Source organism: Daphnia pulicaria, unplaced genomic scaffold, assembly GCF_021234035.1.
Source record: "Daphnia pulicaria isolate SC F1-1A unplaced genomic scaffold, SC_F0-13Bv2 h1tg000062l, whole genome shotgun sequence".
Classification (NCBI taxonomy): domain Eukaryota; kingdom Metazoa; phylum Arthropoda; class Branchiopoda; order Diplostraca; family Daphniidae; genus Daphnia; species Daphnia pulicaria.
In genome coordinates this window covers 116,075-140,905 of record NW_025804785.1, presented here as the reverse complement: position 1 = coordinate 140,905, position 24,831 = coordinate 116,075, and the positions used below count along the sequence as shown (strand labels likewise).

Below are 24,831 nucleotides of genomic sequence, written 5' to 3'. Positions count from 1 at the left end.
TGCAATGTTATTTTGCAGAACTCTAAATAAGGTTTGTACGATCAATGAGCTTTGGCGTAAATTACAGTGCATAGATCGATATTTCGGAATATTAAATTGAGATTTGCAATACTTGACGCACACAGTACATACATTGTCAGGTCTTGCATTTTGTTCATTTATTGAAACACCGAGAAGCTCTTTAATAGTTATAGAACAAGTGACGAGACCAATTTTGGACACAATAAAGAATCCGCGTGCTCATCAAATCAATTTATTACAGTAATGTATTATCGATTGAGAGCCCATTTATCAGCTGGGTGTTTGGCGTGCACCTATAATCCTGCTTCGGGGAGGCTTGGTAGAGTGGATGGCTTGAGTTTAGGAGCCCTGTTTCGTGATACCGCATGTTGATCAGGTGCCCGCACTAAGCTTGACATCAGCATGGATCTGCTAGAGGAATCTAGTAGGTGCAGGTTAGCTAAGGAGGAGCGTAGTGGGTCAGGAGGGAAACCTAGCAGCCAAAAGTTCCCGTGTTCGGCAGTAGTGGGATCGTGCCAGTGAGTGGGCGTCATGCAACAGCCTCAACAAAATAGCCAAACCTCTATCTTTTTTTTTGTCGTTAAAACTACCGAGATCAAACAAACATGCGTTCTACAATATATGGTATCATTAATCAAAGTCCCAGCAATACCCTTTTCAACTAATACCTAAAGAATACATTATATTCCATGTCTCATCTAACTTGGGGAGCAAAAATAAAATTACACCATGCCAACAGCATCCCGTATTCCCAAGCGGTCACCCATCCAAGTACTAACGGGACCCGACATAGCTTAACTTCCGGGAGCTGACGAGACCGGGTGAGTTCTATGTGGTGTGGCCGTTGACATCAATTCAGTCGCCATTACCCGACCATATTCGCCTCTAAATCTAGTTCTAATGCTTGCTTACTTTCTGTTCGAAATACACACCAACCTTAGCCAAACAAACGAGGACATATAAGTACATTTGTCAATGGACAACCGAATATAAAATTTGATAATATTTCCAAACGCCACTATTTTTGGCTAACTGTCATTTTTAATTTTCTCGTTCCGGGGATGTCCGATCAATGAGCCAACAATCCAAGTGTCATAAGGCTAACGATTGCTTCCCTTACTTAGCTTGCGTTGCATAAGGATCTCAGAGTCAGAGAGATTAGATAGAGCTGCCCGAAGAAACCACCAACGTACAAGCCTCTCGGCTGTGCCGTGCGCTTCGCGCTTTACTTAGCTTGCGTTGCATAAGGATCTCAGAGCCAGAGAGATTAGATAGAGCTGCCCGAAGAAACCACCAACGTACAAGCCTCTCGGCTGTGCCGTGCGCTTCGCGCACGGCGTTTCAAATATCTTTCAGCAACAAAGAGGTTGGAGGACGTCTAGTAGCCTCTCGGCTGTACTTTCTGTTCGAAATACACACCAACCTTAGCCAAACAAACGCGGACATATAAGTACATTTGTCAATGGACAACCGAATATAAAATTTGATAATATTTCCAAACGCCACTATTTTTGGCTAACTGTCATTTTTAATTTTCTCGTTCCGGGGATGTCCGATCAATGAGCCAACAATCCAAGTGTCATAAGGCTAACGATTGCTTCCCTTACTTAGCTTGCGTTGCATAAGGATCTCAGAGTCAGAGAGATTAGATAGAGCTGCCCGAAGAAACCACCAACGTACAAGCCTCTCGGCTGTGCCGTGCGCTTCGCGCTTTACTTAGCTTGCGTTGCATAAGGATCTCAGAGCCAGAGAGATTAGATAGAGCTGCCCGAAGAAACCACCAACGTACAAGCCTCTCGGCTGTGCCGTGCGCTTCGCGCACGGCGTTTCAAATATCTTTCAGCAACAAAGAGGTTGGAGGACGTCTAGTAGCCTCTCGGCTGTGCCGTGCGCTTCGCGCACGGCGTTTCAAATATCTTTCAGCAACAAAGAGGTTGGAGGACGTCTAGTAGGCAATATCCAGTAAAAAATACGTTCCTTCCATTTTCAACTAATGCCAAAATAATACATTGTAGTCCATGTAGTATCACCCATCTTGGGAAGCACTTCAATTCAATTGGATTCACAAAAATAAAATAATTCCATGCCAACAGCATCCCGTATTCCCAAGCGGTCACCCATCCAAGTACTAACGGGACCCGACATAGCTTAACTTCCGGGAGCTGACGAGACCGGGTGAGTTCTATGTGGTATGGCCGTTGACATTAAACTAGACGCAATTACCCGACCATATTCGCCTCTAATCTATTACTTGTGCTTGAGATTTATCTTTTTGAAATACACACTAATCTTACCAAAACCACCGAAAAACTATCAGTTTGTCATTTTACAAATGTTGTCAGTATGTAGTAGTAGAATATCTTTGTTTCCGCATACAGACGTTTTTAATTTTTCATTTATTCAAAGTGCCCAATCAGAAGACCGGGCGTTAAAAAAATAAGTCATATAGACTCATCAATGCTCCTAACCACGGAAATCTTTAGTAAAAGGCGAAAGATTTATCCGGGTATTGATTAGAAACCAGAGTAAATAACAGTGGTATGCCTTGTATTTATATTCATTTCAAAATTTTGAAGTGCGCTTGTAAGGTTTTTTTTCGAAACATGCGTTTACATATCAAAATCCTTGTGCAATTCTTTATCAATGGGTACAGTTATTTTAAAGTAAATATCATGTATAAAGCTCGTTAACATGTTTTTGAACGAAACAGTTGTGCGCAGTGTTATTTTTGAAAAAAATGAACGATCTTTATGGTACAAGCCCAACACGTAGGTGGTGGGATCAGATGTTTACCCCGACATTCACCCTACAGCGGTTAACAATTTATTGAACTTCCCCTTTAAACATGGTGGAATCTTTTCACCTTGTCATTTGGAATCACCTTTTCAAATATTTTCCCCGTGTTCACAATGTTCCAACTGACTGATATTAATGGCCTTCAGCGAACGAATTAATCAGCCTTGTCTGACGTGCAATACCAACTAAATGGAAACAAAAATCACTTATACGATTTCACTTTCACCGTTTAATGTTATAAACACACTATGCAACACTCCAATTTTTCTAACTGACTGTAATTTTTTTTTTCTTGTACGCTGAAATGCTCCTGATGGAGCTATCAAAAATTGCCGACGACAAAGATTATTTCACTTCATCGTGGCGGGGTATTGGTTAAAGTTTTCAACTAGCAATAATCACACCTCGGGAGACCCTCATTGGTTATGATATTGCCACTGCGCAAAGCTAAATTATAATCAGAAAAGCAAGTCTACTTAAGCATTTGCTGAATTCGTTCTGCTTGGACGTGTTGGACCAACAATTTCGTTCAGAAATATTCATTTAGATTACCCTAGGCAAATTTTAATTTCCATCTCCCATTGGACTAATACCAACAGGGGACAGTTCATTACATACATGAAATAATTTTTGTCTTAATATCGGGTCAAATACTTGAAATTCTGTAAATGTGTATTTTTCTTCCATACATTTCAACAACTTCCTGCACACACAAAAAAAGGGAGGGGGAATTTCAGGTTTTCATTCCAAATTGTTTTTCACATTATGAACTATTGAAGTGAGCGAGCATTACTTTCCAACCAAACAAAATTTATAGTTAATCTGCGTGTTGACGTGAAAAATCAGTTTTCAGTGCCGTGACCAGGATTCGAACCTGGGTTACTACGGATTCATATCTAGTAGGTACCACAACGTAGGGTCCTAACCACTAGACGATCACGGCCAATCCATTGGCCATGATGATTTATATTAAAGTAGCTAAACATGAATTTCATTACTTTGTTGTTTCTTCCCAGAAAGAAAATCTGATGCTTCGCGTATTCCCAAGCGGTCAACCCTACCGTTTACTAACGGGACCAGATTTAGTTCAACTTCCGGCAGATGACAAGAATTTTTCTTACATTTATAGTGTGTTCAGGGAACGGCGCGAACGCAGTCCCCCACTACCAAAAATTGTACTCCCGAGTTAATCACATTTGGATTAATCGCAAGGGTCAGCCCATCCTTAGTGCAATGGAAAGGCCTCGCCCTGGAGGAACCACCTTGGTGATCATGGTTGCCTCTGAGCCAGGTAAGTATGATTGTGGATGCTTTTTCACTTTGTTTAATACTTTGTATACAGCAGAACAATATTGACAAAGAGTGTTCAAGTATTTGACTGACGTTTAGAGAATACCACCCACTTTCTTTCATCGACTTGAATTACGAACTCGAGCAAAATATAGTAAATAAAGCTCAGTATTTATTTCATGGTCTTGATCTTTGCAAATACTTTTCAAGAAACAAATTGCTTGTTTTTTTTCATTTGGTCGTCCAATTGGCAAATAAGAAAATAAGAAAATCGACTTTTCATATGAAAATACACGCATCTTCATATTTTAAAAAAAAACATCACATCGAAAGATGAACAGTACTAATTAGTTAACACAATCAAGTACGTATTTTTTTATGCTTTTCTTGATATTACGAAAAAAATACAATTAGAAAAAATTACAAACATGTCTACATGACAGTTTTGCAATTATACATGGTCTTTTATTATACGGTGCTAAGACAATTTCTGTTTTATTCAATATGTTCTCCCTCATAGAGGGTGAGCCGATCCCGGAGGTACTGCAATACCGGGTCAACCCGTGGCGGGAGCAGTGCAAGCACTGTATTCCCACCGTATGCCAAAAATCAGTTTAATATTCTGGGGTCCATTTGAACCCGTATCAGATATTAAGCTGATAAGAACAGATACTACACTTTGATCTTAGCCAAAAGGCCGAGAAGCGATAATGTTACAAGGATTACTGCCCAAAATAACCACTGAGGTTCAACACATTTCCGGTGGTGTACGAAGAATACTCATATCACTCAAAACATTCAAGAAATGCTATAAAATATTGAGTTGTTCATTTTTCCAGACGCGACCACTTGATGCTTATAAAGTTCATTTTCATTTGTTTTATTATGCTCATACTGTATTAAGGGAGATACAATTTACGCTGAAGGCGTTGCAAATTTTACTCTCGTTATCACACTAGGTCCTTTTTTTTCAGAATATGGCTTTGCCACGCCACCTGACGACAAAAGCTCTGAACGATAATTAATCATGATTAAATAACAATAACTAAAAGAATGCAATACGATCATAAAGTCATGACACATCCTCAAATTGACCAACCTCACTTTCACAATTTATTTTGCCATACAAGCAGATGATTTAAGGACACGAATACCTGGAATTATTATTAAGATTTATCTCTTTAGATTTTCAAGAATTTAAATTTGTTTTATCATCTCAACCACTCTGAACACGCTAGTTTCCTTCCGCTATTTCACATGGATTTAACGGAAACGGTCCTCAATGACTGTGTTTGATGCTGTCGAGACAGCTACACTCACAGCCTGTTTCACGCTCAGAAACCAGCGTCTTAACTCGTCATCGTGGGTTGAAAGGAGACAAGTTTCTGGTGGGAAACAAGTCAAGATATACTACAGAAATGATCCTGTGAAGTATGATCTTAAATGCAATGTTATTTTGCAGAACTCTAAATAAGGTTTGTACGATCAATGAGCTTTGGCGTAAATTACAGTGCATAGATCGATATTTCGGAATATTAAATTGAGATTTGCAATACTTGACGCACACAGTACATACATTGTCAGGTCTTGCATTTTGTTCATTTATTGAAACACCGAGAAGCTCTTTAATAGTTATAGAACAAGTGACGAGACCAATTTTGGACACAATAAAGAATCCGCGTGCTCATCAAATCAATTTATTACAGTAATGTATTATCGATTGAGAGCCCATTTATCAGCTGGGTGTTTGGCGTGCACCTATAATCCTGCTTCGGGGAGGCTTGGTAGAGTGGATGGCTTGAGTTTAGGAGCCCTGTTTCGTGATACCGCATGTTGATCAGGTGCCCGCACTAAGCTTGACATCAGCATGGATCTGCTAGAGGAATCTAGTAGGTGCAGGTTAGCTAAGGAGGAGCGTAGTGGGTCAGGAGGGAAACCTAGCAGCCAAAAGTTCCCGTGTTCGGCAGTAGTGGGATCGTGCCAGTGAGTGGGCGTCATGCAACAGCCTCAACAAAATAGCCAAACCTCTATCTTTTTTTTTGTCGTTAAAACTACCGAGATCAAACAAACATGCGTTCTACAATATATGGTATCATTAATCAAAGTCCCAGCAATACCCTTTTCAACTAATACCTAAAGAATACATTATATTCCATGTCTCATCTAACTTGGGGAGCAAAAATAAAATTACACCATGCCAACAGCATCCCGTATTCCCAAGCGGTCACCCATCCAAGTACTAACGGGACCCGACATAGCTTAACTTCCGGGAGCTGACGAGACCGGGTGAGTTCTATGTGGTGTGGCCGTTGACATCAATTCAGTCGCCATTACCCGACCATATTCGCCTCTAAATCTAGTTCTAATGCTTGCTTACTTTCTGTTCGAAATACACACCAACCTTAGCCAAACAAACGAGGACATATAAGTACATTTGTCAATGGACAACCGAATATAAAATTTGATAATATTTCCAAACGCCACTATTTTTGGCTAACTGTCATTTTTAATTTTCTCGTTCCGGGGATGTCCGATCAATGAGCCAACAATCCAAGTGTCATAAGGCTAACGATTGCTTCCCTTACTTAGCTTGCGTTGCATAAGGATCTCAGAGTCAGAGAGATTAGATAGAGCTGCCCGAAGAAACCACCAACGTACAAGCCTCTCGGCTGTGCCGTGCGCTTCGCGCTTTACTTAGCTTGCGTTGCATAAGGATCTCAGAGCCAGAGAGATTAGATAGAGCTGCCCGAAGAAACCACCAACGTACAAGCCTCTCGGCTGTGCCGTGCGCTTCGCGCACGGCGTTTCAAATATCTTTCAGCAACAAAGAGGTTGGAGGACGTCTAGTAGCCTCTCGGCTGTACTTTCTGTTCGAAATACACACCAACCTTAGCCAAACAAACGAGGACATATAAGTACATTTGTCAATGGACAACCGAATATAAAATTTGATAATATTTCCAAACGCCACTATTTTTGGCTAACTGTCATTTTTAATTTTCTCGTTCCGGGGATGTCCGATCAATGAGCCAACAATCCAAGTGTCATAAGGCTAACGATTGCTTCCCTTACTTAGCTTGCGTTGCATAAGGATCTCAGAGTCAGAGAGATTAGATAGAGCTGCCCGAAGAAACCACCAACGTACAAGCCTCTCGGCTGTGCCGTGCGCTTCGCGCTTTACTTAGCTTGCGTTGCATAAGGATCTCAGAGCCAGAGAGATTAGATAGAGCTGCCCGAAGAAACCACCAACGTACAAGCCTCTCGGCTGTGCCGTGCGCTTCGCGCACGGCGTTTCAAATATCTTTCAGCAACAAAGAGGTTGGAGGACGTCTAGTAGCCTCTCGGCTGTGCCGTGCGCTTCGCGCACGGCGTTTCAAATATCTTTCAGCAACAAAGAGGTTGGAGGACGTCTAGTAGGCAATATCCAGTAAAAAATACGTTCCTTCCATTTTCAACTAATGCCAAAATAATACATTGTAGTCCATGTAGTATCACCCATCTTGGGAAGCACTTCAATTCAATTGGATTCACAAAAATAAAATAATTCCATGCCAACAGCATCCCGTATTCCCAAGCGGTCACCCATCCAAGTACTAACGGGACCCGACATAGCTTAACTTCCGGGAGCTGACGAGACCGGGTGAGTTCTATGTGGTATGGCCGTTGACATTAAACTAGACGCAATTACCCGACCATATTCGCCTCTAATCTATTACTTGTGCTTGAGATTTATCTTTTTGAAATACACACTAATCTTACCAAAACCACCGAAAAACTATCAGTTTGTCATTTTACAAATGTTGTCAGTATGTAGTAGTAGAATATCTTTGTTTCCGCATACAGACGTTTTTAATTTTTCATTTATTCAAAGTGCCCAATCAGAAGACCGGGCGTTAAAAAAATAAGTCATATAGACTCATCAATGCTCCTAACCACGGAAATCTTTAGTAAAAGGCGAAAGATTTATCCGGGTATTGATTAGAAACCAGAGTAAATAACAGTGGTATGCCTTGTATTTATATTCATTTCAAAATTTTGAAGTGCGCTTGTAAGGTTTTTTTTCGAAACATGCGTTTACATATCAAAATCCTTGTGCAATTCTTTATCAATGGGTACAGTTATTTTAAAGTAAATATCATGTATAAAGCTCGTTAACATGTTTTTGAACGAAACAGTTGTGCGCAGTGTTATTTTTGAAAAAAATGAACGATCTTTATGGTACAAGCCCAACACGTAGGTGGTGGGATCAGATGTTTACCCCGACATTCACCCTACAGCGGTTAACAATTTATTGAACTTCCCCTTTAAACATGGTGGAATCTTTTCACCTTGTCATTTGGAATCACCTTTTCAAATATTTTCCCCGTGTTCACAATGTTCCAACTGACTGATATTAATGGCCTTCAGCGAACGAATTAATCAGCCTTGTCTGACGTGCAATACCAACTAAATGGAAACAAAAATCACTTATACGATTTCACTTTCACCGTTTAATGTTATAAACACACTATGCAACACTCCAATTTTTCTAACTGACTGTAATTTTTTTTTTCTTGTACGCTGAAATGCTCCTGATGGAGCTATCAAAAATTGCCGACGACAAAGATTATTTCACTTCATCGTGGCGGGGTATTGGTTAAAGTTTTCAACTAGCAATAATCACACCTCGGGAGACCCTCATTGGTTATGATATTGCCACTGCGCAAAGCTAAATTATAATCAGAAAAGCAAGTCTACTTAAGCATTTGCTGAATTCGTTCTGCTTGGACGTGTTGGACCAACAATTTCGTTCAGAAATATTCATTTAGATTACCCTAGGCAAATTTTAATTTCCATCTCCCATTGGACTAATACCAACAGGGGACAGTTCATTACATACATGAAATAATTTTTGTCTTAATATCGGGTCAAATACTTGAAATTCTGTAAATGTGTATTTTTCTTCCATACATTTCAACAACTTCCTGCACACACAAAAAAAGGGAGGGGGAATTTCAGGTTTTCATTCCAAATTGTTTTTCACATTATGAACTATTGAAGTGAGCGAGCATTACTTTCCAACCAAACAAAATTTATAGTTAATCTGCGTGTTGACGTGAAAAATCAGTTTTCAGTGCCGTGACCAGGATTCGAACCTGGGTTACTACGGATTCATATCTAGTAGGTACCACAACGTAGGGTCCTAACCACTAGACGATCACGGCCAATCCATTGGCCATGATGATTTATATTAAAGTAGCTAAACATGAATTTCATTACTTTGTTGTTTCTTCCCAGAAAGAAAATCTGATGCTTCGCGTATTCCCAAGCGGTCAACCCTACCGTTTACTAACGGGACCAGATTTAGTTCAACTTCCGGCAGATGACAAGAATTTTTCTTACATTTATAGTGTGTTCAGGGAACGGCGCGAACGCAGTCCCCCACTACCAAAAATTGTACTCCCGAGTTAATCACATTTGGATTAATCGCAAGGGTCAGCCCATCCTTAGTGCAATGGAAAGGCCTCGCCCTGGAGGAACCACCTTGGTGATCATGGTTGCCTCTGAGCCAGGTAAGTATGATTGTGGATGCTTTTTCACTTTGTTTAATACTTTGTATACAGCAGAACAATATTGACAAAGAGTGTTCAAGTATTTGACTGACGTTTAGAGAATACCACCCACTTTCTTTCATCGACTTGAATTACGAACTCGAGCAAAATATAGTAAATAAAGCTCAGTATTTATTTCATGGTCTTGATCTTTGCAAATACTTTTCAAGAAACAAATTGCTTGTTTTTTTTCATTTGGTCGTCCAATTGGCAAATAAGAAAATAAGAAAATCGACTTTTCATATGAAAATACACGCATCTTCATATTTTTAAAAAAAACATCACATCGAAAGATGAACAGTACTAATTAGTTAACACAATCAAGTACGTATTTTTTTATGCTTTTCTTGATATTACGAAAAAAATACAATTAGAAAAAATTACAAACATGTCTACATGACAGTTTTGCAATTATACATGGTCTTTTATTATACGGTGCTAAGACAATTTCTGTTTTATTCAATATGTTCTCCCTCATAGAGGGTGAGCCGATCCCGGAGGTACTGCAATACCGGGTCAACCCGTGGCGGGAGCAGTGCAAGCACTGTATTCCCACCGTATGCCAAAAATCAGTTTAATATTCTGGGGTCCATTTGAACCCGTATCAGATATTAAGCTGATAAGAACAGATACTACACTTTGATCTTAGCCAAAAGGCCGAGAAGCGATAATGTTACAAGGATTACTGCCCAAAATAACCACTGAGGTTCAACACATTTCCGGTGGTGTACGAAGAATACTCATATCACTCAAAACATTCAAGAAATGCTATAAAATATTGAGTTGTTCATTTTTCCAGACGCGACCACTTGATGCTTATAAAGTTCATTTTCATTTGTTTTATTATGCTCATACTGTATTAAGGGAGATACAATTTACGCTGAAGGCGTTGCAAATTTTACTCTCGTTATCACACTAGGTCCTTTTTTTTCAGAATATGGCTTTGCCACGCCACCTGACGACAAAAGCTCTGAACGATAATTAATCATGATTAAATAACAATAACTAAAAGAATGCAATACGATCATAAAGTCATGACACATCCTCAAATTGACCAACCTCACTTTCACAATTTATTTTGCCATACAAGCAGATGATTTAAGGACACGAATACCTGGAATTATTATTAAGATTTATCTCTTTAGATTTTCAAGAATTTAAATTTGTTTTATCATCTCAACCACTCTGAACACGCTAGTTTCCTTCCGCTATTTCACATGGATTTAACGGAAACGGTCCTCAATGACTGTGTTTGATGCTGTCGAGACAGCTACACTCACAGCCTGTTTCACGCTCAGAAACCAGCGTCTTAACTCGTCATCGTGGGTTGAAAGGAGACAAGTTTCTGGTGGGAAACAAGTCAAGATATACTACAGAAATGATCCTGTGAAGTATGATCTTAAATGCAATGTTATTTTGCAGAACTCTAAATAAGGTTTGTACGATCAATGAGCTTTGGCGTAAATTACAGTGCATAGATCGATATTTCGGAATATTAAATTGAGATTTGCAATACTTGACGCACACAGTACATACATTGTCAGGTCTTGCATTTTGTTCATTTATTGAAACACCGAGAAGCTCTTTAATAGTTATAGAACAAGTGACGAGACCAATTTTGGACACAATAAAGAATCCGCGTGCTCATCAAATCAATTTATTACAGTAATGTATTATCGATTGAGAGCCCATTTATCAGCTGGGTGTTTGGCGTGCACCTATAATCCTGCTTCGGGGAGGCTTGGTAGAGTGGATGGCTTGAGTTTAGGAGCCCTGTTTCGTGATACCGCATGTTGATCAGGTGCCCGCACTAAGCTTGACATCAGCATGGATCTGCTAGAGGAATCTAGTAGGTGCAGGTTAGCTAAGGAGGAGCGTAGTGGGTCAGGAGGGAAACCTAGCAGCCAAAAGTTCCCGTGTTCGGCAGTAGTGGGATCGTGCCAGTGAGTGGGCGTCATGCAACAGCCTCAACAAAATAGCCAAACCTCTATCTTTTTTTTTGTCGTTAAAACTACCGAGATCAAACAAACATGCGTTCTACAATATATGGTATCATTAATCAAAGTCCCAGCAATACCCTTTTCAACTAATACCTAAAGAATACATTATATTCCATGTCTCATCTAACTTGGGGAGCAAAAATAAAATTACACCATGCCAACAGCATCCCGTATTCCCAAGCGGTCACCCATCCAAGTACTAACGGGACCCGACATAGCTTAACTTCCGGGAGCTGACGAGACCGGGTGAGTTCTATGTGGTATGGCCGTTGACATCAATTCAGTCGCCATTACCCGACCATATTCGCCTCTAAATCTAGTTCTAATGCTTGCTTACTTTCTGTTCGAAATACACACCAACCTTAGCCAAACAAACGAGGACATATAAGTACATTTGTCAATGGACAACCGAATATAAAATTTGATAATATTTCCAAACGCCACTATTTTTGGCTAACTGTCATTTTTAATTTTCTCGTTCCGGGGATGTCCGATCAATGAGCCAACAATCCAAGTGTCATAAGGCTAACGATTGCTTCCCTTACTTAGCTTGCGTTGCATAAGGATCTCAGAGTCAGAGAGATTAGATAGAGCTGCCCGAAGAAACCACCAACGTACAAGCCTCTCGGCTGTGCCGTGCGCTTCGCGCTTTACTTAGCTTGCGTTGCATAAGGATCTCAGAGCCAGAGAGATTAGATAGAGCTGCCCGAAGAAACCACCAACGTACAAGCCTCTCGGCTGTGCCGTGCGCTTCGCGCACGGCGTTTCAAATATCTTTCAGCAACAAAGAGGTTGGAGGACGTCTAGTAGCCTCTCGGCTGTACTTTCTGTTCGAAATACACACCAACCTTAGCCAAACAAACGAGGACATATAAGTACATTTGTCAATGGACAACCGAATATAAAATTTGATAATATTTCCAAACGCCACTATTTTTGGCTAACTGTCATTTTTAATTTTCTCGTTCCGGGGATGTCCGATCAATGAGCCAACAATCCAAGTGTCATAAGGCTAACGATTGCTTCCCTTACTTAGCTTGCGTTGCATAAGGATCTCAGAGTCAGAGAGATTAGATAGAGCTGCCCGAAGAAACCACCAACGTACAAGCCTCTCGGCTGTGCCGTGCGCTTCGCGCTTTACTTAGCTTGCGTTGCATAAGGATCTCAGAGCCAGAGAGATTAGATAGAGCTGCCCGAAGAAACCACCAACGTACAAGCCTCTCGGCTGTGCCGTGCGCTTCGCGCACGGCGTTTCAAATATCTTTCAGCAACAAAGAGGTTGGAGGACGTCTAGTAGCCTCTCGGCTGTGCCGTGCGCTTCGCGCACGGCGTTTCAAATATCTTTCAGCAACAAAGAGGTTGGAGGACGTCTAGTAGGCAATATCCAGTAAAAAATACGTTCCTTCCATTTTCAACTAATGCCAAAATAATACATTGTAGTCCATGTAGTATCACCCATCTTGGGAAGCACTTCAATTCAATTGGATTCACAAAAATAAAATAATTCCATGCCAACAGCATCCCGTATTCCCAAGCGGTCACCCATCCAAGTACTAACGGGACCCGACATAGCTTAACTTCCGGGAGCTGACGAGACCGGGTGAGTTCTATGTGGTATGGCCGTTGACATTAAACTAGACGCAATTACCCGACCATATTCGCCTCTAATCTATTACTTGTGCTTGAGATTTATCTTTTTGAAATACACACTAATCTTACCAAAACCACCGAAAAACTATCAGTTTGTCATTTTACAAATGTTGTCAGTATGTAGTAGTAGAATATCTTTGTTTCCGCATACAGACGTTTTTAATTTTTCATTTATTCAAAGTGCCCAATCAGAAGACCGGGCGTTAAAAAAATAAGTCATATAGACTCATCAATGCTCCTAACCACGGAAATCTTTAGTAAAAGGCGAAAGATTTATCCGGGTATTGATTAGAAACCAGAGTAAATAACAGTGGTATGCCTTGTATTTATATTCATTTCAAAATTTTGAAGTGCGCTTGTAAGGTTTTTTTTCGAAACATGCGTTTACATATCAAAATCCTTGTGCAATTCTTTATCAATGGGTACAGTTATTTTAAAGTAAATATCATGTATAAAGCTCGTTAACATGTTTTTGAACGAAACAGTTGTGCGCAGTGTTATTTTTGAAAAAAATGAACGATCTTTATGGTACAAGCCCAACACGTAGGTGGTGGGATCAGATGTTTACCCCGACATTCACCCTACAGCGGTTAACAATTTATTGAACTTCCCCTTTAAACATGGTGGAATCTTTTCACCTTGTCATTTGGAATCACCTTTTCAAATATTTTCCCCGTGTTCACAATGTTCCAACTGACTGATATTAATGGCCTTCAGCGAACGAATTAATCAGCCTTGTCTGACGTGCAATACCAACTAAATGGAAACAAAAATCACTTATACGATTTCACTTTCACCGTTTAATGTTATAAACACACTATGCAACACTCCAATTTTTCTAACTGACTGTAATTTTTTTTTTTCTTGTACGCTGAAATGCTCCTGATGGAGCTATCAAAAATTGCCGACGACAAAGATTATTTCACTTCATCGTGGCGGGGTATTGGTTAAAGTTTTCAACTAGCAATAATCACACCTCGGGAGACCCTCATTGGTTATGATATTGCCACTGCGCAAAGCTAAATTATAATCAGAAAAGCAAGTCTACTTAAGCATTTGCTGAATTCGTTCTGCTTGGACGTGTTGGACCAACAATTTCGTTCAGAAATATTCATTTAGATTACCCTAGGCAAATTTTAATTTCCATCTCCCATTGGACTAATACCAACAGGGGACAGTTCATTACATACATGAAATAATTTTTGTCTTAATATCGGGTCAAATACTTGAAATTCTGTAAATGTGTATTTTTCTTCCATACATTTCAACAACTTCCTGCACACACAAAAAAAGGGAGGGGGAATTTCAGGTTTTCATTCCAAATTGTTTTTCACATTATGAACTATTGAAGTGAGCGAGCATTACTTTCCAACCAAACAAAATTTATAGTTAATCTGCGTGTTGACGTGAAAAATCAGTTTTCAGTGCCGTGACCAGGATTCGAACCTGGGTTACTACGGATTCATATCTAGTAGGTACCACAACGTAGGGTCCTAACCACTAGACGATCACGGCCAATCCATTGGCCATGATGATTTATATTAAAGTAGCTAAACATGAATTTCATTACTTTGTTGTTTCTTCCCAGAAAGAAAATCTGATGCTTCGCGTATTCCCAAGCGGTCAACCCTACCGTTTACTAACGGGACCAGATTTAGTTCAACTTCCGGCAGATGACAAGAATTTTTCTTACATTTATAGTGTGTTCAGGGAACGGCGCGAACGCAGTCCCCCACTACCAAAAATTGTACTCCCGAGTTAATCACATTTGGATTAATCGCAAGGGTCAGCCCATCCTTAGTGCAATGGAAAGGCCTCGCCCTGGAGGAACCACCTTGGTGATCATGGTTGCCTCTGAGCCAGGTAAGTATGATTGTGGATGCTTTTTCACTTTGTTTAATACTTTGTATACAGCAGAACAATATTGACAAAGAGTGTTCAAGTATTTGACTGACGTTTAGAGAATACCACCCACTTTCTTTCATCGACTTGAATTACGAACTCGAGCAAAATATAGTAAATAAAGCTCAGTATTTATTTCATGGTCTTGATCTTTGCAAATACTTTTCAAGAAACAAATTGCTTGTTTTTTTTCATTTGGTCGTCCAATTGGCAAATAAGAAAATAAGAAAATCGACTTTTCATATGAAAATACACGCATCTTCATATTTTAAAAAAAAACATCACATCGAAAGATGAACAGTACTAATTAGTTAACACAATCAAGTACGTATTTTTTTATGCTTTTCTTGATATTACGAAAAAAATACAATTAGAAAAAATTACAAACATGTCTACATGACAGTTTTGCAATTATACATGGTCTTTTATTATACGGTGCTAAGACAATTTCTGTTTTATTCAATATGTTCTCCCTCATAGAGGGTGAGCCGATCCCGGAGGTACTGCAATACCGGGTCAACCCGTGGCGGGAGCAGTGCAAGCACTGTATTCCCACCGTATGCCAAAAATCAGTTTAATATTCTGGGGTCCATTTGAACCCGTATCAGATATTAAGCTGATAAGAACAGATACTACACTTTGATCTTAGCCAAAAGGCCGAGAAGCGATAATGTTACAAGGATTACTGCCCAAAATAACCACTGAGGTTCAACACATTTCCGGTGGTGTACGAAGAATACTCATATCACTCAAAACATTCAAGAAATGCTATAAAATATTGAGTTGTTCATTTTTCCAGACGCGACCACTTGATGCTTATAAAGTTCATTTTCATTTGTTTTATTATGCTCATACTGTATTAAGGGAGATACAATTTACGCTGAAGGCGTTGCAAATTTTACTCTCGTTATCACACTAGGTCCTTTTTTTTCAGAATATGGCTTTGCCACGCCACCTGACGACAAAAGCTCTGAACGATAATTAATCATGATTAAATAACAATAACTAAAAGAATGCAATACGATCATAAAGTCATGACACATCCTCAAATTGACCAACCTCACTTTCACAATTTATTTTGCCATACAAGCAGATGATTTAAGGACACGAATACCTGGAATTATTATTAAGATTTATCTCTTTAGATTTTCAAGAATTTAAATTTGTTTTATCATCTCAACCACTCTGAACACGCTAGTTTCCTTCCGCTATTTCACATGGATTTAACGGAAACGGTCCTCAATGACTGTGTTTGATGCTGTCGAGACAGCTACACTCACAGCCTGTTTCACGCTCAGAAACCAGCGTCTTAACTCGTCATCGTGGGTTGAAAGGAGACAAGTTTCTGGTGGGAAACAAGTCAAGATATACTACAGAAATGATCCTGTGAAGTATGATCTTAAATGCAATGTTATTTTGCAGAACTCTAAATAAGGTTTGTACGATCAATGAGCTTTGGCGTAAATTACAGTGCATAGATCGATATTTCGGAATATTAAATTGAGATTTGCAATACTTGACGCACACAGTACATACATTGTCAGGTCTTGCATTTTGTTCATTTATTGAAACACCGAGAAGCTCTTTAATAGTTATAGAACAAGTGACGAGACCAATTTTGGACACAATAAAGAATCCGCGTGCTCATCAAATCAATTTATTACAGTAATGTATTATCGATTGAGAGCCCATTTATCAGCTGGGTGTTTGGCGTGCACCTATAATCCTGCTTCGGGGAGGCTTGGTAGAGTGGATGGCTTGAGTTTAGGAGCCCTGTTTCGTGATACCGCATGTTGATCAGGTGCCCGCACTAAGCTTGACATCAGCATGGATCTGCTAGAGGAATCTAGTAGGTGCAGGTTAGCTAAGGAGGAGCGTAGTGGGTCAGGAGGGAAACCTAGCAGCCAAAAGTTCCCGTGTTCGGCAGTAGTGGGATCGTGCCAGTGAGTGGGCGTCATGCAACAGCCTCAACAAAATAGCCAAACCTCTATCTTTTTTTTTGTCGTTAAAACTACCGAGATCAAACAAACATGCGTTCTACAATATATGGTATCATTAATCAAAGTCCCAGCAATACCCTTTTCAACTAATACCTAAAGAATACATTATATTCCATGTCTCATCTAACTTGGGGAGCAAAAATAAAATTACACCATGCCAACAGCATCCCGTATTCCCAAGCGGTCACCCATCCAAGTACTAACGGGACCCGACATAGCTTAACTTCCGGGAGCTGACGAGACCGGGTGAGTTCTATGTGGTATGGCCGTTGACATCAATTCAGTCGCCATTACCCGACCATATTCGCCTCTAAATCTAGTTCTAATGCTTGCTTACTTTCTGTTCGAAATACACACCAACCTTAGCCAAACAAACGAGGACATATAAGTACATTTGTCAATGGACAACCGAATATAAAATTTGATAATATTTCCAAACGCCACTATTTTTGGCTAACTGTCATTTTTAATTTTCTCGTTCCGGGGATGTCCGATCAATGAGCCAACAATCCAAGTGTCATAAGGCTAACGATTGCTTCCCTTACTTAGCTTGCGTTGCATAAGGATCTCAGAGTCAGAGAGATTAGATAGAGCTGCCCGAAGAAACCACCAACGTACAAGCCTCTCGGCTGTGCCGTGCGCTTCGCGCTTTACTTAGCTTGCGTTGCATAAGGATCTCAGAGCCAGAGAGATTAGATAGAGCTGCCCGAAGAAACCACCAACGTACAAGCCTCTCGGCTGTGCCGTGCGCTTCGCGCACGGCGTTTCAAATATCTTTCAGCAACAAAGAGGTTGGAGGACGTCTAGTAGCCTCTCGGCTGTGCCGTGCGCTTCGCGCACGGCGTTTCAAATATCTTTCAGCAACAAAGAGGTTGGAGGACGTCTAGTAGGCAATATCCAGTAAAAAATACGTTCCTTCCATTTTCAACTAATGCCAAAATAATACATTGTAGTCCATGTAGTATCACCCATCTTGGGAAGCACTTCAATTCAATTGGATTCACAAAAATAAAATAATTCCATGCCAACAGCATCCCGTATTCCCAAGCGGTCACCCATCCAAGTACTAACGGGACCCGACATAGCTTAACTTCCGGGAGCTGACGAGACCGGGTGAGTTCTATGTGGTATGGCCGTTGACATTAAACTAGACGCAATTACCCGACCATATTCGCCTCTAATCTATTACTTGTGCTTGAGATTTATCTTTTTGAAATACACACTAATCTTACCAAAACCACCGAAAAACTATCAGTTTGTCATTTTACAAATGTTGTCAGTATGTAGTAGTAGAATATCTTTGTTTCCGCATACAGACGTTTTTAATTTTTCATTTATTCAAAGTGCCCAATCAGAAGACCGGGCGTTAAAAAAATAAGTCATATAGACTCATCAATGCTCCTAACCACGGAAATCTTTAGTAAAAGGCGAAAGATTTATCCGGGTATTGATTAGAAACCAGAGTAAATAACAGTGGTATGCCTTGTATTTATATTCATTTCAAAATTTTGAAGTGCGCTTGTAAGGTTTTTTTTCGAAACATGCGTTTACATATCAAAATCCTTGTGCAATTCTTTATCAATGGGTACAGTTATTTTAAAGTAAATATCATGTATAAAGCTCGTTAACATGTTTTTGAACGAAACAGTTGTGCGCAGTGTTATTTTTGAAAAAAATGAACGATCTTTATGGTACAAGCCCAACACGTAGGTGGTGGGATCAGATGTTTACCCCGACATTCACCCTACAGCGGTTAACAATTTATTGAACTTCCCCTTTAAACATGGTGGAATCTTTTCACCTTGTCATTTGGAATCACCTTTTCAAATATTTTCCCCGTGTTCACAATGTTCCAACTGACTGATATTAATGGCCTTCAGCGAACGAATTAATCAGCCTTGTCTGACGTGCAATACCAACTAAATGGAAACAAAAATCACTTATACGATTTCACTTTCACCGTTTAATGTTATAAACACACTATGCAACACTCCAATTTTTCTAACTGACTGTAATTTTTTTTTCTTGTACGCTGAAATGCTCCTGATGGAGCTATCAAAAATTGCCGACGACAAAGATTATTTCACTTCATCGTGGCGGGGTATTGGTTAAAGTTTTCAACTAGCAATAATCACACCTCGGGAGACCCTCATTGGTTATGATATTGCCACTGCGCAAAGCTAAATTATAATCAGAAAAGCAAGTCTACTTAAGCATTTGCTGAATTCGTTCTGCTTGGACGTGTTGGACCAACAATTTCGTTCAGAAATATTCATTTAGATTACCCTAGGCAAATTTTAATTTCCATCTCCCATTGGACTAATACCAACAGGGGACAGTTCATTACATACATGAAATAATTTTTGTCTTAATATCGGGTCAAATACTTGAAATTCTGTAAATGTGTATTTTTCTTCCATACATTTCAACAACTTCCTGCACACACAAAAAAAGGGAGGGGGAATTTCAGGTTTTCATTCCAAATTGTTTTTCACATTATGAACTATTGAAGTGAGCGAGCATTACTTTCCAACCAAACAAAATTTATAGTTAATCTGCGTGTTGACGTGAAAAATCAGTTTTCAGTGCCGTGACCAGGATTCGAACCTGGGTTACTACGGATTCATATCTAGTAGGTACCACAACGTAGGGTCCTAACCACTAGACGATCACGGCCAATCCATTGGCCATGATGATTTATATTAAAGTAGCTAAACATGAATTTCATTACTTTGTTGTTTCTTCCCAGAAAGAAAATCTGATGCTTCGCGTATTCCCAAGCGGTCAACCCTACCGTTTACTAACGGGACCAGATTTAGTTCAACTTCCGGCAGATGACAAGAATTTTTCTTACATTTATAGTGTGTTCAGGGAACGGCGCGAACGCAGTCCCCCACTACCAAAAATTGTACTCCCGAGTTAATCACATTTGGATTAATCGCAAGGGTCAGCCCATCCTTAGTGCAATGGAAAGGCCTCGCCCTGGAGGAACCACCTTGGTGATCATGGTTGCCTCTGAGCCAGGTAAGTATGATTGTGGATGCTTTTTCACTTTGTTTAATACTTTGTATACAGCAGAACAATATTGACAAAGAGTGTTCAAGTATTTGACTGACGTTTAGAGAATACCACCCACTTTCTTTCATCGACTTGAATTACGAACTCGAGCAAAATATAGTAAATAAAGCTCAGTATTTATTTCATGGTCTTGATCTTTGCAAATACTTTTCAAGAAACAAATTGCTTGTTTTTTTTCATTTGGTCGTCCAATTGGCAAATAAGAAAATAAGAAAATCGACTTTTCATATGAAAATACACGCATCTTCATATTTTAAAAAAAAACATCACATCGAAAGATGAACAGTACTAATTAGTTAACACAATCAAGTACGTATTTTTTTATGCTTTTCTTGATATTACGAAAAAAATACAATTAGAAAAAATTACAAACATGTCTACATGACAGTTTTGCAATTATACATGGTCTTTTATTATACGGTGCTAAGACAATTTCTGTTTTATTCAATATGTTCTCCCTCATAGAGGGTGAGCCGATCCCGGAGGTACTGCAATACCGGGTCAACCCGTGGCGGGAGCAGTGCAAGCACTGTATTCCCACCGTATGCCAAAAATCAGTTTAATATTCTGGGGTCCATTTGAACCCGTATCAGATATTAAGCTGATAAGAACAGATACTACACTTTGATCTTAGCCAAAAGGCCGAGAAGCGATAATGTTACAAGGATTACTGCCCAAAATAACCACTGAGGTTCAACACATTTCCGGTGGTGTACGAAGAATACTCATATCACTCAAAACATTCAGGAAATGCTATAAAATATTGAGTTGTTCATTTTTCCAGACGCGACCACTTGATGCTTATAAAGTTCATTTTCATTTGTTTTATTATGCTCATACTGTATTAAGGGAGATACAATTTACGCTGAAGGCGTTGCAAATTTTACTCTCGTTATCACACTAGGTCCTTTTTTTTCAGAATATGGCTTTGCCACGCCACCTGACGACAAAAGCTCTGAACGATAATTAATCATGATTAAATAACAATAACTAAAAGAATGCAATACGATCATAAAGTCATGACACATCCTCAAATTGACCAACCTCACTTTCACAATTTATTTTGCCATACAAGCAGATGATTTAAGGACACGAATACCTGGAATTATTATTAAGATTTATCTCTTTAGATTTTCAAGAATTTAAATTTGTTTTATCATCTCAACCACTCTGAACACGCTAGTTTCCTTCCGCTATTTCACATGGATTTAACGGAAACGGTCCTCAATGACTGTGTTTGATGCTGTCGAGACAGCTACACTCACAGCCTGTTTCACGCTCAGAAACCAGCGTCTTAACTCGTCATCGTGGGTTGAAAGGAGACAAGTTTCTGGTGGGAAACAAGTCAAGATATACTACAGAAATGATCCTGTGAAGTATGATCTTAAATGCAATGTTATTTTGCAGAACTCTAAATAAGGTTTGTACGATCAATGAGCTTTGGCGTAAATTACAGTGCATAGATCGATATTTCGGAATATTAAATTGAGATTTGCAATACTTGACGCACACAGTACATACATTGTCAGGTCTTGCATTTTGTTCATTTATTGAAACACCGAGAAGCTCTTTAATAGTTATAGAACAAGTGACGAGACCAATTTTGGACACAATAAAGAATCCGCGTGCTCATCAAATCAATTTATTACAGTAATGTATTATCGATTGAGAGCCCATTTATCAGCTGGGTGTTTGGCGTGCACCTATAATCCTGCTTCGGGGAGGCTTGGTAGAGTGGATGGCTTGAGTTTAGGAGCCCTGTTTCGTGATACCGCATGTTGATCAGGTGCCCGCACTAAGCTTGACATCAGCATGGATCTGCTAGAGGAATCTAGTAGGTGCAGGTTAGCTAAGGAGGAGCGTAGTGGGTCAGGAGGGAAACCTAGCAGCCAAAAGTTCCCGTGTTCGGCAGTAGTGGGATCGTGCCAGTGAGTGGGCGTCATGCAACAGCCTCAACAAAATAGCCAAACCTCTATCTTTTTTTTTGTCGTTAAAACTACCGAGATCAAACAAACATGCGTTCTACAATATATGGTATCATTAATCAAAGTCCCAGCAATACCCTTTTCAACTAATACCTAAAGAATACATTATATTCCATGTCTCATCTAACTTGGGGAGCAAAAATAAAATTACACCATGCCAACAGCATCCCGTATTCCCAAGCGGTCACCCATCCAAGTACTAACGGGACCCGACATAGCTTAACTACCGGGAGCTGACGAGACCGGGTGAGTTCTATGTGGTATGGCCGTTGACATCAATTCAGTCGCCATTACCCGACCATATTCGCCTCTAAATCTAGTTCTAATGCTTGCTTACTTTCTGTTCGAAATACACACCAACCTTAGCCAAACAAACGAGGACATATAAGTACATTTGTCAATGGACAACCGAATATAAAATTTGATAATATTTCCAAACGCCACTATTTTTGGCTAACTGTCATTTTTAATTTTCTCGTTCCGGGGATGTCCGATCAATGAGCCAACAATCCAAGTGTCATAAGGCTAACGATTGCTTCCCTTACTTAGCTTGCGTTGCATAAGGATCTCAGAGTCAGAGAGATTAGATAGAGCTGCCCGAAGAAACCACCAACGTACAAGCCTCTCGGCTGTGCCGTGCGCTTCGCGCTTTACTTAGCTTGCGTTGCATAAGGATCTCAGAGCCAGAGAGATTAGATAGAGCTGCCCGAAGAAACCACCAACGTACAAGCCTCTCGGCTGTGCCGTGCGCTTCGCGCACGGCGTTTCAAATATCTTTCAGCAACAAAGAGGTTGGAGGACGTCTAGTAGCCTCTCGGCTGTGCCGTGCGCTTCGCGCACGGCGTTTCAAATATCTTTCAGCAACAAAGAGGTTGGAGGACGTCTAGTAGGCAATATCCAGTAAAAAATACGTTCCTTCCATTTTCAACTAATGCCAAAATAATACATTGTAGTCCATGTAGTATCACCCATCTTGGGAAGCACTTCAATTCAATTGGATTCACAAAAATAAAATAATTCCATGCCAACAGCATCCCGTATTCCCAAGCGGTCACCCATCCAAGTACTAACGGGACCCGACATAGCTTAACTTCCGGGAGCTGACGAGACCGGGTGAGTTCTATGTGGTATGGCCGTTGACATTAAACTAGACGCAATTACCCGACCATATTCGCCTCTAATCTATTACTTGTGCTTGAGATTTATCTTTTTGAAATACACACTAATCTTACCAAAACCACCGAAAAACTATCAGTTTGTCATTTTACAAATGTTGTCAGTATGTAGTAGTAGAATATCTTTGTTTCCGCATACAGACGTTTTTAATTTTTCATTTATTCAAAGTGCCCAATCAGAAGACCGGGCGTTAAAAAAATAAGTCATATAGACTCATCAATGCTCCTAACCACGGAAATCTTTAGTAAAAGGCGAAAGATTTATCCGGGTATTGATTAGAAACCAGAGTAAATAACAGTGGTATGCCTTGTATTTATATTCATTTCAAAATTTTGAAGTGCGCTTGTAAGGTTTTTTTTCGAAACATGCGTTTACATATCAAAATCCTTGTGCAATTCTTTATCAATGGGTACAGTTATTTTAAAGTAAATATCATGTATAAAGCTCGTTAACATGTTTTTGAACGAAACAGTTGTGCGCAGTGTTATTTTTGAAAAAAATGAACGATCTTTATGGTACAAGCCCAACACGTAGGTGGTGGGATCAGATGTTTACCCCGACATTCACCCTACAGCGGTTAACAATTTATTGAACTTCCCCTTTAAACATGGTGGAATCTTTTCACCTTGTCATTTGGAATCACCTTTTCAAATATTTTCCCCGTGTTCACAATGTTCCAACTGACTGATATTAATGGCCTTCAGCGAACGAATTAATCAGCCTTGTCTGACGTGCAATACCAACTAAATGGAAACAAAAATCACTTATACGATTTCACTTTCACCGTTTAATGTTATAAACACACTATGCAACACTCCAATTTTTCTAACTGACTGTAATTTTTTTTTTCTTGTACGCTGAAATGCTCCTGATGGAGCTATCAAAAATTGCCGACGACAAAGATTATTTCACTTCATCGTGGCGGGGTATTGGTTAAAGTTTTCAACTAGCAATAATCACACCTCGGGAGACCCTCATTGGTTATGATATTGCCACTGCGCAAAGCTAAATTATAATCAGAAAAGCAAGTCTACTTAAGCATTTGCTGAATTCGTTCTGCTTGGACGTGTTGGACCAACAATTTCGTTCAGAAATATTCATTTAGATTACCCTAGGCAAATTTTAATTTCCATCTCCCATTGGACTAATACCAACAGGGGACAGTTCATTACATACATGAAATAATTTTTGTCTTAATATCGGGTCAAATACTTGAAATTCTGTAAATGTGTATTTTTCTTCCATACATTTCAACAACTTCCTGCACACACAAAAAAAGGGAGGGGGAATTTCAGGTTTTCATTCCAAATTGTTTTTCACATTATGAACTATTGAAGTGAGC

At 39.6% G+C, this 24,831-nt stretch overlaps 36 non-coding genes across 36 annotated transcripts; all 36 read right to left on the bottom strand.

Moving 5' to 3' along the window:
* Positions 1 to 751: 751 nt before the first annotated feature.
* LOC124317623 lies at positions 752 to 870 on the bottom strand. The gene has a single exon (XR_006912140.1). It is a non-coding gene; the product is annotated as a 5S ribosomal RNA (ribosomal RNA).
* A 1,235-nt stretch (positions 871 to 2,105) lies between these two features.
* Positions 2,106 to 2,224, bottom strand: LOC124317864. The gene has a single exon (XR_006912362.1). It is a non-coding gene; the product is annotated as a 5S ribosomal RNA (ribosomal RNA).
* A 203-nt stretch (positions 2,225 to 2,427) lies between these two features.
* Positions 2,428 to 2,550, bottom strand: LOC124317841. Its single transcript, XR_006912341.1, has one exon. It is a non-coding gene; the product is annotated as a U5 spliceosomal RNA (small nuclear RNA).
* A 574-nt stretch (positions 2,551 to 3,124) lies between these two features.
* On the bottom strand, positions 3,125 to 3,266 carry LOC124317793. The gene has a single exon (XR_006912296.1). It is a non-coding gene; the product is annotated as a U4 spliceosomal RNA (small nuclear RNA).
* A 404-nt stretch (positions 3,267 to 3,670) lies between these two features.
* Positions 3,671 to 3,760, bottom strand: Trnah-gug. Its single transcript is given in 2 exon segments — positions 3,671 to 3,705; positions 3,724 to 3,760. It is a non-coding gene; the product is annotated as a tRNA-His (tRNA).
* Positions 3,761 to 3,952: 192 nt separating this feature from the next.
* On the bottom strand, positions 3,953 to 4,116 carry LOC124317658. The gene has a single exon (XR_006912173.1). It is a non-coding gene; the product is annotated as a U1 spliceosomal RNA (small nuclear RNA).
* Positions 4,117 to 4,625: 509 nt separating this feature from the next.
* On the bottom strand, positions 4,626 to 4,816 carry LOC124317704. The gene has a single exon (XR_006912215.1). It is a non-coding gene; the product is annotated as a U2 spliceosomal RNA (small nuclear RNA).
* A 510-nt stretch (positions 4,817 to 5,326) lies between these two features.
* Positions 5,327 to 5,548, bottom strand: LOC124317748. Its single transcript, XR_006912254.1, has one exon. It is a non-coding gene; the product is annotated as a small nucleolar RNA U3 (small nucleolar RNA).
* A 754-nt stretch (positions 5,549 to 6,302) lies between these two features.
* Positions 6,303 to 6,421, bottom strand: LOC124317622. Its single transcript, XR_006912139.1, has one exon. It is a non-coding gene; the product is annotated as a 5S ribosomal RNA (ribosomal RNA).
* Positions 6,422 to 7,656: 1,235 nt separating this feature from the next.
* LOC124317863 lies at positions 7,657 to 7,775 on the bottom strand. Its single transcript, XR_006912361.1, has one exon. It is a non-coding gene; the product is annotated as a 5S ribosomal RNA (ribosomal RNA).
* Positions 7,776 to 7,978: 203 nt separating this feature from the next.
* Positions 7,979 to 8,101, bottom strand: LOC124317839. The gene has a single exon (XR_006912339.1). It is a non-coding gene; the product is annotated as a U5 spliceosomal RNA (small nuclear RNA).
* Positions 8,102 to 8,675: 574 nt separating this feature from the next.
* LOC124317791 lies at positions 8,676 to 8,817 on the bottom strand. The gene has a single exon (XR_006912294.1). It is a non-coding gene; the product is annotated as a U4 spliceosomal RNA (small nuclear RNA).
* A 404-nt stretch (positions 8,818 to 9,221) lies between these two features.
* Positions 9,222 to 9,311, bottom strand: Trnah-gug. The gene is given in 2 exon segments: positions 9,222 to 9,256; positions 9,275 to 9,311. It is a non-coding gene; the product is annotated as a tRNA-His (tRNA).
* Positions 9,312 to 9,503: 192 nt separating this feature from the next.
* On the bottom strand, positions 9,504 to 9,667 carry LOC124317657. Its single transcript, XR_006912172.1, has one exon. It is a non-coding gene; the product is annotated as a U1 spliceosomal RNA (small nuclear RNA).
* Positions 9,668 to 10,176: 509 nt separating this feature from the next.
* On the bottom strand, positions 10,177 to 10,367 carry LOC124317703. Its single transcript, XR_006912214.1, has one exon. It is a non-coding gene; the product is annotated as a U2 spliceosomal RNA (small nuclear RNA).
* A 510-nt stretch (positions 10,368 to 10,877) lies between these two features.
* Positions 10,878 to 11,099, bottom strand: LOC124317747. Its single transcript, XR_006912253.1, has one exon. It is a non-coding gene; the product is annotated as a small nucleolar RNA U3 (small nucleolar RNA).
* A 754-nt stretch (positions 11,100 to 11,853) lies between these two features.
* On the bottom strand, positions 11,854 to 11,972 carry LOC124317862. The gene has a single exon (XR_006912360.1). It is a non-coding gene; the product is annotated as a 5S ribosomal RNA (ribosomal RNA).
* Positions 11,973 to 13,207: 1,235 nt separating this feature from the next.
* LOC124317861 lies at positions 13,208 to 13,326 on the bottom strand. The gene has a single exon (XR_006912359.1). It is a non-coding gene; the product is annotated as a 5S ribosomal RNA (ribosomal RNA).
* A 203-nt stretch (positions 13,327 to 13,529) lies between these two features.
* Positions 13,530 to 13,652, bottom strand: LOC124317838. The gene has a single exon (XR_006912338.1). It is a non-coding gene; the product is annotated as a U5 spliceosomal RNA (small nuclear RNA).
* Positions 13,653 to 14,227: 575 nt separating this feature from the next.
* On the bottom strand, positions 14,228 to 14,369 carry LOC124317790. Its single transcript, XR_006912293.1, has one exon. It is a non-coding gene; the product is annotated as a U4 spliceosomal RNA (small nuclear RNA).
* A 404-nt stretch (positions 14,370 to 14,773) lies between these two features.
* Trnah-gug lies at positions 14,774 to 14,863 on the bottom strand. Its single transcript is given in 2 exon segments — positions 14,774 to 14,808; positions 14,827 to 14,863. It is a non-coding gene; the product is annotated as a tRNA-His (tRNA).
* Positions 14,864 to 15,055: 192 nt separating this feature from the next.
* LOC124317656 lies at positions 15,056 to 15,219 on the bottom strand. Its single transcript, XR_006912171.1, has one exon. It is a non-coding gene; the product is annotated as a U1 spliceosomal RNA (small nuclear RNA).
* Positions 15,220 to 15,728: 509 nt separating this feature from the next.
* Positions 15,729 to 15,919, bottom strand: LOC124317702. Its single transcript, XR_006912213.1, has one exon. It is a non-coding gene; the product is annotated as a U2 spliceosomal RNA (small nuclear RNA).
* Positions 15,920 to 16,429: 510 nt separating this feature from the next.
* LOC124317746 lies at positions 16,430 to 16,651 on the bottom strand. The gene has a single exon (XR_006912252.1). It is a non-coding gene; the product is annotated as a small nucleolar RNA U3 (small nucleolar RNA).
* A 754-nt stretch (positions 16,652 to 17,405) lies between these two features.
* On the bottom strand, positions 17,406 to 17,524 carry LOC124317860. The gene has a single exon (XR_006912358.1). It is a non-coding gene; the product is annotated as a 5S ribosomal RNA (ribosomal RNA).
* Positions 17,525 to 18,272: 748 nt separating this feature from the next.
* LOC124317858 lies at positions 18,273 to 18,391 on the bottom strand. Its single transcript, XR_006912357.1, has one exon. It is a non-coding gene; the product is annotated as a 5S ribosomal RNA (ribosomal RNA).
* A 203-nt stretch (positions 18,392 to 18,594) lies between these two features.
* Positions 18,595 to 18,717, bottom strand: LOC124317837. Its single transcript, XR_006912337.1, has one exon. It is a non-coding gene; the product is annotated as a U5 spliceosomal RNA (small nuclear RNA).
* A 573-nt stretch (positions 18,718 to 19,290) lies between these two features.
* Positions 19,291 to 19,432, bottom strand: LOC124317789. The gene has a single exon (XR_006912292.1). It is a non-coding gene; the product is annotated as a U4 spliceosomal RNA (small nuclear RNA).
* A 404-nt stretch (positions 19,433 to 19,836) lies between these two features.
* Positions 19,837 to 19,926, bottom strand: Trnah-gug. Its single transcript is given in 2 exon segments — positions 19,837 to 19,871; positions 19,890 to 19,926. It is a non-coding gene; the product is annotated as a tRNA-His (tRNA).
* A 192-nt stretch (positions 19,927 to 20,118) lies between these two features.
* Positions 20,119 to 20,282, bottom strand: LOC124317655. The gene has a single exon (XR_006912170.1). It is a non-coding gene; the product is annotated as a U1 spliceosomal RNA (small nuclear RNA).
* A 509-nt stretch (positions 20,283 to 20,791) lies between these two features.
* LOC124317701 lies at positions 20,792 to 20,982 on the bottom strand. The gene has a single exon (XR_006912212.1). It is a non-coding gene; the product is annotated as a U2 spliceosomal RNA (small nuclear RNA).
* A 510-nt stretch (positions 20,983 to 21,492) lies between these two features.
* On the bottom strand, positions 21,493 to 21,714 carry LOC124317744. The gene has a single exon (XR_006912250.1). It is a non-coding gene; the product is annotated as a small nucleolar RNA U3 (small nucleolar RNA).
* Positions 21,715 to 22,468: 754 nt separating this feature from the next.
* On the bottom strand, positions 22,469 to 22,587 carry LOC124317606. The gene has a single exon (XR_006912124.1). It is a non-coding gene; the product is annotated as a 5S ribosomal RNA (ribosomal RNA).
* Positions 22,588 to 23,335: 748 nt separating this feature from the next.
* On the bottom strand, positions 23,336 to 23,454 carry LOC124317857. Its single transcript, XR_006912356.1, has one exon. It is a non-coding gene; the product is annotated as a 5S ribosomal RNA (ribosomal RNA).
* A 203-nt stretch (positions 23,455 to 23,657) lies between these two features.
* LOC124317836 lies at positions 23,658 to 23,780 on the bottom strand. The gene has a single exon (XR_006912336.1). It is a non-coding gene; the product is annotated as a U5 spliceosomal RNA (small nuclear RNA).
* A 574-nt stretch (positions 23,781 to 24,354) lies between these two features.
* Positions 24,355 to 24,496, bottom strand: LOC124317788. Its single transcript, XR_006912291.1, has one exon. It is a non-coding gene; the product is annotated as a U4 spliceosomal RNA (small nuclear RNA).
* Positions 24,497 to 24,831: the final 335 nt, after the last annotated feature.